General features: G+C 47.4%; 1 long non-coding RNA gene across 1 annotated transcript in view; it reads left to right on the top strand.

The window, feature by feature from the left end:
• The first annotated feature begins 4,832 nt into the window (after positions 1 to 4,832).
• The window catches only part of LOC135536818 (uncharacterized), a 22,434-nt gene continuing 16,382 nt past the window's right edge, over positions 4,833 to 10,884 (top strand). The window contains exons 1-2 of the long non-coding RNA XR_010455067.1: positions 4,833 to 5,078; positions 9,999 to 10,247. This is a non-coding gene — a long non-coding RNA (uncharacterized LOC135536818). The remainder of the gene's footprint in view (positions 5,079 to 9,998; positions 10,248 to 10,884) is intronic.

A 10,884-nucleotide genomic window follows, 5' to 3' on the forward strand; every position in this document is an offset into this window, starting at 1 on the left:
TTTGTGTTGGTCAATCTCTTGTCTTTTGTATTATTCTTGTGTACAGCTGGCTGGAGTGTTTACGGACATATGGGGGTAGAAGCTGTTAAGGAGCCTTGTTGCTCCGGTACCGCTTGCCGTGCGGTAGCAGAGAGAACAGTCTATGACCTGGGTGATTGGAGTCGTTGACAATTTTTGGGGCTTTCCTCTGACACCGCCTAGTATATAGGTCCTGCTTGGTCCTAGTGGTTTACTGGGCCGTACGCACTACCCTCTGTAGCGCCTTACGGTCAGATGCCAAACAGTTGCCATACCAGGCAGAGATGCAACTGGTCAAGATGCTCTTGATGGTGCAGCTGTAGAACTTTTTCAGGATCTGGGGACCCAAATCTTTTCAGTCTCCTGAGTAGACTGCAATATACTTATTCCTTATCCATGTCTGAATGTCTGAACTAAATCATATCAAAACCATTCAATTGTACAACATGTCTTGTTATCTTTGTAACAAAGTTATATATGTTAATTAAAACAATTATACTATAAATACAGGCAAAATAAACATCCACAGAAATCCCAATTATACTCGATATTCAGCTTGAATCTTTCCAAAACATGTTTAGCGGGTTAACTGCTTTATAAAAAAATCAATAAACATGAGAAAACTATCATCAAGGATGAGGTCATTATAGTCAATCATATCTAAGATCAACCTGAGATTATTACTAATGTGTTAACCATGCAGAAAACCAGATTGTTCTTCATCAGTGATAGGATGTAAACCTAGCTTTAAACTACCAACTACAAGGGCAAATTACTTTCCATCCCAGAATGGAACAAAAAGGGCTAAAAATTGGTGTGGAAAATGATACTGATGAATCGTTGCTTGTTGGAGAACGTTTTTTAGGAAAAGGATGTTCATTTGGGAAACCATTTAGAAGTTGCGGGGACGGTGAACAAGGCACGGGGACGGTGAACAAGGCACGGGGACGGTGAAGAAGGCACGGGGACGGTGAAGAAGGCACGGGGACGGTGAAGAAGACGGTGAAGAAGGCACGGGGACGGTGAAGAAGGCGGTGAAGAAGGCGCGGGGACGGTGAAGAAGGCGCGGGGACGGTGAAGAAGGCACGGGGACGGTGAAGAAGGCACGGGGACGGTGAAGAAGGCGGTGAAGAAGGCGCGGGGACGGTGAAGGAGGCGGTGAAGAAGGCACAGGGACGGTGAAGGAGGCGGTGAAGAAGGCACGGGGACGGTGAAGAAGGCACAGGGACGGTGAAGAAGGCACGGGGACGGTGAAGAAGGCGGTGAAGAAGGCACGGGGACGGTGAAGAAGGCGGTGAAGAAGGCACAGGGACGGTGAAGGAGGCGGTGAAGAAGGCACAGGGACGGTGAAGGAGGCGGTGAAGAAGGCACAGGGACGGTGAAGAAGGCACGGGGACGGTGAAGAAGGCGGTGAAGAAGGCACAGGGACGGTGAAGGAGGCGGTGAAGAAGGCACAGGGACGGTGAAGAAGGCACGGGGACGGTGAAGAAGGCGGTGAAGAAGGCACAGGGACGGTGAAGAAGGCACGGGCGGTGAAGGGACGGTGAAGAAGAAGGCATGGGGACGGTGAAGAAGGCGGTGAAGAAGGCACAGGGACGGTGAAGAAGGCGGTGAAGAAGGCACGGGGACGGTGAAGAAGGCGGTGAAGAAGGCACGGGGACGGTGAAGGCGGTGAAGAAGGCACGGGGGGGAACGGTGAAGAAGGCACTGGGGAAGGGCGGTGAAGAAGGCACGGGGAAGGGTGACGGTGAAGAAGGCACGGGGACGGTGAAGAAGGCAGGGACGGGGAGACGGTGAAGAAGGCACGGGGACGGTGAAGAAGGCGGTGTGAAGAAGGCACAGGTACGGTGAAGAAGGCACGGGGACAGTGAAGAAGGCGCGGGGACGGTGAAAAAGGCACGGGACGGTGAAAAGGCACGGGGGTGAAGAAGGCACGGGGACGGTGAAGAAGGCGGTGAAGAAGGCACGGGGACGGTGAAGAAGGCGGTGAAGAAAGGCGGTGAAGAAGGCACGGGGACGGTGAAGAAGGCACGGGACGGTGAAGAAGGCACGGGGACGGTGAAGAAGGCACGGGGACGGTGAAAAAGGCACGGGGACGGTGAAGAAGGCGGTGAAGAAGGCACAGGGACGGTGAAGAAGGCGGTGAAGAAGGCACGGGACGGTGAAGAAGGCGGTGAAGAAGGCACGGGGACGGTGAAGAAAGGCACGGGACGGTGGTGAAGAAGGCATGGGGACGGTGAAGAAGGCACGGGGACGGTGAAGAAGGCACGGGGACGGTGAAGAAGGCACGGGGACGGTGAAGAAGGCACGGGGACGGTGAAGAAGGCACGGGGACGGTGGGACGGTGAAGAACGGGGACGGTGGGCGGTGAAGAAGGCACAGGGACGGGGACGGTGAAGAAACGGGGACGGTGAAGAAGGCGGTGAAGAAGGCACGGGGACGGTGAAGAAGGCGGTGAAGAAGGCACGGGGACAGGCGGTGAAGAAGGCACAGGGACGGTGACGGTGAAGAAGGCACGGGGACGGTGAAGAAGGCACGGGGACGGTGAAGAAGGTGAAGAAGGCACGGGGACGGTGAAGAAGGCACGGGGACGGTGAAGAAGGCACGGGACGGTGAAGAAGGCACGGGGACGGTGAAGAAGGCACGGGGACGGTGACGGGGACGGTGAAAAGGCACGGGGACGGTGGAGGCGGTGAAGAAGGCACAGGGACGGTGAAGAAGGAAGAAGGCACGGGGACGGTGAAGAAGGCACGGGGACGGTGAAGGCGGTGAAGAAGGCACAGGGGGACGGTGAAGGCGGTGAAGAAGGCACGGGGACGGTGAAGGGACGGGGTGAAGAAGGCACGGGACAGTGAAGAAGGCACGGGGACGGTGAAGAAGGCACGGGGACGGTGAGAAGACGGTGAAGAAGGCACGGGGACGGTGGACGGTGAAGAAGGCACACGGTGAAGAAGGCACGGGGTGGGGACGGTGAAAAAGGCACGGGACGGTGAAGAAGGCACGGGGACGGTGAAGAACGGTGAAGAAGGCACGGGGACGGTGAAGAAGGCACGGGGGTGAAAAAGGCGCGGGGACGGTGAAGAAGGCACGGGGACGGTGAAGAAGGCACGGGGACGGTGAAGAAGGCACGGGGACGGTGAAGAAGGCACGGGGACGGTGAAGAAAAAGGCACGGGACGGTGAAGAAGGCGGTGAAGAAGGCACAGGGACGGTGAAGAAGGCGGTGAAGAAGGCGGTGAAGAAGGCACGGGACGGTGAAGGCAGTGAAGAAGGCACGGGGACGGTGAAGAAGGCATGGGGACGGTGAAGAAGGCACGGGGACGGTGAAGAAGGCACGGGGACGGTGAAGAAGGCACGGGGACGGTGAAGAAGGCGGTGAAGAAGGCACGGGGACGGTGAAGGAGGCGGTGAAGAAGGCACGGGGACGGTGAAGAAGGCGGTGAAGAAGGCACGGGGACGGTGAAGAAGGCGGTGAAGAAGGCACGGGGACGGTGAAGGCGGTGAAGAAGGCACGGGGACGGTGAAGGCGGTGAAGAAGGCATGGGGACGGTGAAGAAGGCACGGGGACGGTGAAGAAGGCACGGGGACGGTGAAGAAGGCACGGGGACGGTGAAGAAGGCACGGGGACAAAAAGGCACGGGGGACGGTGAAGAAGGCACGGGGACGGTGAAGGGGCGGTGAAAAAAGGCGGGGACGGTGAAAAAGGCGCGGGGACGGTGAAAAAGGCACGGGGACGGTGAAGAAGGCACGGGGACGGTGAAGAAGGCAGTGAAGAAGGCACGGGGACGGTGAAGAAGGCACGGGGACGGTGAAGAAGGCAACGGGACGGTGAAGAAGGCAGGGACGGTGAAGAAGGCGGTGAAAAAGGCACGGGGACGGTGAAAAAGGCACGGGACGGTGAAAAAAGGCGGTGAAGAAGGCACGGGGACGGTGAAGGCGCGGGGACGGTGAAAAAGGCGCGGGGACGGTGAAGAAGGCGCGGGGACGGTGAAGAAGGCGGTGAAGAAGGCACGGGGACGGTGAAGAAGGCGGTGAAGAAGGCACGGGGACGGTGAAGAAGGCGGTGAAGAAGGCACGGGGACGGTGAAGAAGGCGGTGAAGAAGGCACGGGGACGGTGAAGAAGGCGGTGAAGAAGGCACGGGGACGGTGAAGAAGGCGGTGAAGAAGGCACAGGGACGGTGAAGAAGGTGGTGAAGAAGGCGCGGGGACGGTGAAGAAGACGGTGAAGAATAGCCACAGTATTAATTGTACTATTAATTGTACTGCACAAGAAATCCAGTAAGATGGACATCCTTATATCTGAATTTGAGGATTTTTTCGGCCTCCTTGACCTCACTGCAACAGAAAAGCAGGCTGATTCAGTCTAATTTAAATGTTGATAGTTTGTATGGATTCGTATTTAAAGTAATATATATTTATTTATTTATTTATTTATTTATTACCCACCTGTAGTGTAGGTGGCAGAATGCCATTATACCAAAAATAAGATGTCGCCAAAGGGTTTTATATCCAAGATAAACTACAGCTTCCAACGGGACCAAATGAGTCATAGTGTGCAGAATAAGCAAGGAGCTGGGCAGAGCCAAGCACGAGCGAGCAAGATCCTATTGGCGCATTCTAGCATTCATCTGCATATTTCGTTCGGTAACACCTCCTTTTTGAAGTGCACTTGTGCAATAACTCAATTCACCTTTGCACGCCTTATAAACGACGCGATTGTTAACTTTTGCAAGGGTGAAGTCTAATTAACCTTATTCTACTCTGTTCATAGCATTTTAGTTTTGGGAACAAAAAACTGTATTGAGATCAGATGTTTCTTCGATGAGAAAATGCTAAAATATCGGCCCAAATCCATCTCTTTCCATCTTCTCCCACTGCCACCCAGAGTGTAATCGTCAAGCGGATGCTTCACATTTATACATCCGGTGAAATATCTGTCTCATTGTTCTATCTGTGATGTCGCTGTTGAACTGTGGTAGTGGAGGAACAGGAAGTAAAAAAAACAACAAAGAAAGCCGCAGAACTGTGCTGTCGAAACGATAGCTTTTGTATTACTACAGGTATGTAATAGCACGTTTAAACCTAATTTCGAAAGAATATGTCATAACATATCAGGTAACAAATCCGTATACTATCATGTTAGGTGTAACGTTTGGTAAAGGTTTTGTGTTTTTCCCCCTGTTAAAACCGAATGAGTGAAGAACGCGATAAAAGTTATTTTACAAGTCACATAGCTCGAGACCTTGGTTTGTCTAAGTGAATGTACATTTCAGCAAGGTCATTTCATAAAGAATCCATTTATTTGACATTTCTAAATTAGTGACGCGAGCTGCTAAAATGGCGGCGCCAATAACTGCGTCACCAGACTTCAGTACAGGCAGTGCGGATGCATCAGAGACAGAGAGTAGGTGAGCGCTCGGAAATCCCGCTCACTGCTCCGGCGTTCCACGTTCTTTCCAAATGCTCGGCTAAAACCTGCATTTAGTTTACAGGAACGAAAATTGCCGCTCCCCTTCATTAAAATCACAACGTAACCAACACCTATCTATTTTTGTGACTACACGGACCTACCATTTTGGTTTTGAAGTATTGAAACCAAGCCATTTGATTTGAATTCAACGTTTTTAATAAACATGAAACGGTGAATGTAAGAAGCGCTCATTTCAAATAGGTTACCTGTCATATTAATAAACAGCATATACCACTATAAATAGGCCAGGTGCCAGACAGGGAGCCTAAGAACGAAATTAATAATTTAGGTTATATAATTTAGGTTATATTATTTCAATTATTTATTTCAAGGCTATAGCCAACAAAGAAACGCATTGTGAAGCGAGCGCGACTAGGGTTGCCAACGTTCTCACTACCAAATAAGGTACAAACGGTGGCGTGCACGGTGACACGGCGGTGTGGGTATGGTGTTATGGGAATGAATATACAGTGTATTCAATTGGAAAGGCCAAAGGCATTATGAGTTATGTGAGCTGGGCAAGTAGCTTTCAGAATGCGATTGTTGTCACTGCTCAATAACTGGTAAACGGAGTGGTGTTTTCCAAAGTTGACATGGGCATTATCTACTGCATAGGCTGTGATGTCTAATATCCTGGTCATGCTTTTCCAGACAGTTCATCAGAGCTTGATGTTTGCCATTTGCAGTTTCATCACTGTCTTCATTAAACAGTTAAGAAACTTGCACTGCACCATCAGACAGAGAAATATCTCACGCACACTGGAAACATGTTTCTATTTCCCTTGTTTGAGGCATCACTGGCAAATGAGAAATACACGCTCACCTTCCGTAGGAGGCAGATCATCATCATTTTCCGCAGTAGACGTCACGAAGAATGTGCCGATATTGCTAGCGCCTTTAGCTAACGTGGCCTTCTAGTGCATTTCTGTGGCTGCATGCGGAGTTAGGTCACTCTCCCCTCCATTGGCCAATTGAGAATTCCTGACGGCATAAAGTACAGAAAGCTTTCGTCGAGTCACCACTGACGGGCTGAATCCACGTCTTTGTTACTTCACGTTGTTTGTTGTAGCTGCACAGCCTTTCTTGCAGGTTGATCCATATTTCCTTGATATGCAAAACCGAGCGAACAACAACATACATTACTTTGCAGGAATTGGCGCGTTTACGTTATACTGTGATTGGATGAATATACGGGACAGGGGAGGTCCCGTATGGGACAAAACCATTTAGCCCAATATAAGGGACATCCCGGTTAATACGGGACAGTTGGCAACCCTAAGTGCGACACTAGACTGGTAGCGAGTCAGGGACATTAAGCGCTCAGCATTTTAACAGCATTTAGTTGTATTAAATCAGTCTATAATAATATAGAATATACAGTGCATTCAGACCCCTTGACTTTTCCCACATTTTATTACATTACAGTCTTATTCTGAAATGGATTAAATAGTTTTTTTTCTTCGTCAATCTACACACAATACCCCATAATGACATCACAATACCCCATAATGACATCACAATACCCCATAATGACATCACAATACCCCATAATGACAAAGCAAAAACCGTTTTTTTTAGACATTTTTGTCAATTTATTCAAAAAAGTATATATAGTATATATATATAATTTCCATATTCAGACCCTTTACTCAGTACTTTGTTGAAGCACCTTTGGCAGAAGCCTTGAGGCTTCTGGGTATGACGCTACAAGCTTGGCAAACCTGTATTTGGGGAGTTTCTCCCATTCTTCTCTGCAGATCCTCTCAAGCTCTGTCAGGTTGGATGGTTAACGTCGCTGCACATATATTTTCAGGTCTCTCCCAAGATGTTCGATTGGGTTCAAGTCCAGGCTCTAGCTTGGCTACTCAATGACATTCAGAGACTTGTCCCGAAGCCACTCTTGTGTTGTCTTGGCTGTGTGTTTAGGGTCATTGTCCTGTTGGAAGGTGAACCTTCGCCCCAGTCTGGGGTATTGAGTATTCTGGAGCAGGTTTTCATCAAGGATCTCTCTGTACTTTGCTCTGTTCATCGTTCCCTCGTTCCTGACTAGTCTCACAATCCCTGCCTCTGAAAAACATCCCCACAGCATGATGCTTCCACCGGATGTGACGCTTGGCATTCAGGCCAAAGAGTTCAATCTTGGTTTAATCAGACCATAAAATCTTGTTCCTCATGGTATGAGAGTCTTTAGGTGCCTTTTGGTAAACTCCAAGCAGTCTGTCATGTGGCTTTTAATGAGGAGTGGCTTCCATCTGGCTACTCTGCCATAAAGGCCTGATTGTTGGAGTGCTGCAGAGTTTGTTGTCCTTCTGGAAAGTTCTCCCATCTCCACAGAGGAACTCTGGAGCTCTGTCAGAGTGACCATCGGGTTCTTGGTCACCTCCCTGACCAAGGCCCTTCACCGCCGATTGCTAAGTTTGGCCGGGCGGCCAGCTCTAGGAATAGTCTTGGTGGTTCCAACTTCTTCCATTTAAAAATAATGGAGGCCGCTATTCTTGGGGACCTTCAATGCTTCAGAAATTTTGTTGGTACCCTTCCCCAGATTTGTGCCTCGACACAATCCTGTCTCGGAGCTCTATGGACAATTCCTTCGAACTCATCGCTTGGTTTTTGCTCTGACATGCACTGTCAACTGTGGGACCTTATATAGACAGGTGTGTGCCTTTCTATATCATGTTCAATCAATTGATTTTTACCACATGTGGACTCTAATCAAGTTCTAGAAACATCTCAAGGATGATCAGTGGAAACAGGATGTACCTGAGCTCAATGTCAAGTCTCATAGGAAAGGGTCTGAATACTTATGTAAATGAGGTATTTCTATATATTTTTTTGAATATATTTGCTAAAATGTATAAAAACCTGTTTTTGCTTTGTCGTTATGGGTTATTGTGATGTCATTATGGGTTATTGTGTGTCGATTGATGAGGAGAAAAAAATGATTGAATCCATTTTAGAATAAGGCTGTAACGTAACAACGTTTTGAAAAAAGGAAGGGGTCTGAATACTTTCTGAATGCTCTGGAGGCTGTGACTTGCTTCGGCTCAGTGACTTTGAATTTATATTTAGAAACACCAGTTTGGCCAGAGTTTGTTTGCTTCTGGTTCATGTGATGGTGCCTGGAGAGCAGGCCAGCAGCGGAGGATATCCTCTCCGCACTTGCAGAGCCGCTGGGGATGGCAAACACCTTTTTGGCCACAGAGTTGTTGGATGCAGAGTTGTTGTTTTGCCTATAGATAGGCCTTAAAGTTTTTAGGCAAAATAACTCAAACCTAAATATAAAGCTCCTTGAAAGTGTGACTATGCCAGGCCTATTGGGCCTAATTCAATTATGGCCTATTGTATAGATAATTATTATAATTCTTTTTAAATTTTACCTTTATTTTACTAGGCAAGTCAGTTAAGAACAAATTCTTATTTTCAATGACGGCCTAGGAACAGTGGGTTAACTGCCTGTTCAGGGGCAGAACGACAGATTGTGTACCTTGTCAGCTCGGGGATTTGAACTTACAACCTTTTGGTTACTAGTCCAATGCTCTAACCACTAGGCTACCCTGCCGCCCCCATAATAGAACCAAAATGAAGGAAACTTTTAAGATATCTGATTTTTAGCTTATAAATACTTTGCTACAATGACACATTTCATTAGCTACCCACCTCGTTCCTTTCTGTGAGCATGTGCATGTAGTAAAGTACACCATCATGCTTTCAGGATGTATCTTTTCAGATTCCACTATGGTTCTTTAGTTGTGGACATTACATCACAAGAAATGGCTCTTGGTCCTCATCTTTTGTAAGTCACCTTGATTTTGCACCTGTGTTTAAAAAAAATCAGTTTCTTTATGAAAATATTTAGCGAACTCCCATGACTGTAGCTAAAGCAAGGGGTTATAGCAGCACACAAGTAGACTACCAATACATGCTGGGCCCTGAGCTCATGAAGTGAGCGCTGCTGGAGAGAGATTGGAGCAGGCGAGAAGGCTGACACTCCAGCCGGTGGGCATCTTGCTCCGTGCCCCAGGCAGAATGAGCTCTTACTCTGATCAGAGAGAGAGAGAGAGAGACACTTTCATGGTCGCACTACTGTTTTGAAGCTGAATGTAATGATTATCAGTTTTCTACATGTGTACTAATGTTCAGACACTTAAGTTGTTTCTGTCTTGATCTATAATTGTTCATATGGTGTGAATGGGAAATACAATGTGTGTGACTGAAATAATAGTTAAGACCAGGTTATTGTAAAATAGCACATAGTGCTGCTTAAAATATACTAACTTTGTACTAAATGGGCTTTGTCATTTATTTGAAATCAGGATATCTACTATAGGTTACGTGTCATTTTAAAGTGTGTACTTTGTGTCTAATGTGAATGAATGAATGTTTTGTTCTCAATGCTTAGGTACCTGATCTATTGAAGTGAGAATTGAATCATATATTTTTAGAGAATAAAGAAAGTGCCAGAACTGTCAAGACAATAACTTTTCGTGACTGTTTCTCAATGTTACTACAGGACGACTAGAATTAAGTCTGAGGCCGGTAACATCAACAGTGAGGACAAACCCAGCCTGCCTCTCTCCTTCCACACTGAGTCCAAACCTACAGTCACTGGGTCCTGATTGTGACAGTGGAGCCCAGTTTGCACTGCAGGATCCAGAGATGGCATCAGTGAAGCTGGAAGACTGCAGTCCAACAATGGAGCTGAATGTCAACATTAAAGATGAAGAAGAGGAGGAGAAGATTGGGGAATCTGTTTCTCATGGTAAGAGCGGGTTCTATCTAAGTTTGTTGTTCGTTCCAACTTCCCACTGTGAATGAAACGTTGCAGTAGAACTGTTTCAATGAGAAGGTAGATATTATTTAATGCTACTGAGACTTGCCTGGTTTAACATTAGTAAAGGGAGCGTTTTATTCACTGGGCTGTCTGGAGTGTTCAGAGTGTAGACTAAAGAAGTTAAGTAGACAAACTGTCAGTGTTTTAAAGTTCTATGAAATGAGTCTGTGTCATTACTAACCCTTGTGATAGTGAGTGGAGGATGATATTAAATGAGTCTGTAGTTACTAACCCTTGTGATAGTGAGTGGAGGATGATATTAAATGAGTCTGTAGTTACTAACCCTTGTGATAGTGAGTCTGTAGAGTGATGATGGAGGATGATATTAAATGAGTCTGTAGTTACTAACCCTTGTGATAGTGAGTGGAGGATGATATTAAATGAGTCTGTAGTTACTAACCCTTGTGATAGTGAGTGGAGGATGATATTAAATGAGTCTGTAGTTACTAACCCTTGTGATAGTGAGTGGAGGATGATATTAAATGAGTCTGTAGTTACTAACCCTTGTGATAGTGAGTGGAGGATGATATGAAATGAGTCTGTGTAGTTACTAACCCTTGTGATA

The sequence above is a fragment of the Oncorhynchus masou genome, unplaced genomic scaffold, assembly GCF_036934945.1.
Source record: "Oncorhynchus masou masou isolate Uvic2021 unplaced genomic scaffold, UVic_Omas_1.1 unplaced_scaffold_666, whole genome shotgun sequence".
In the NCBI taxonomy this organism is placed as follows: domain Eukaryota; kingdom Metazoa; phylum Chordata; class Actinopteri; order Salmoniformes; family Salmonidae; genus Oncorhynchus; species Oncorhynchus masou.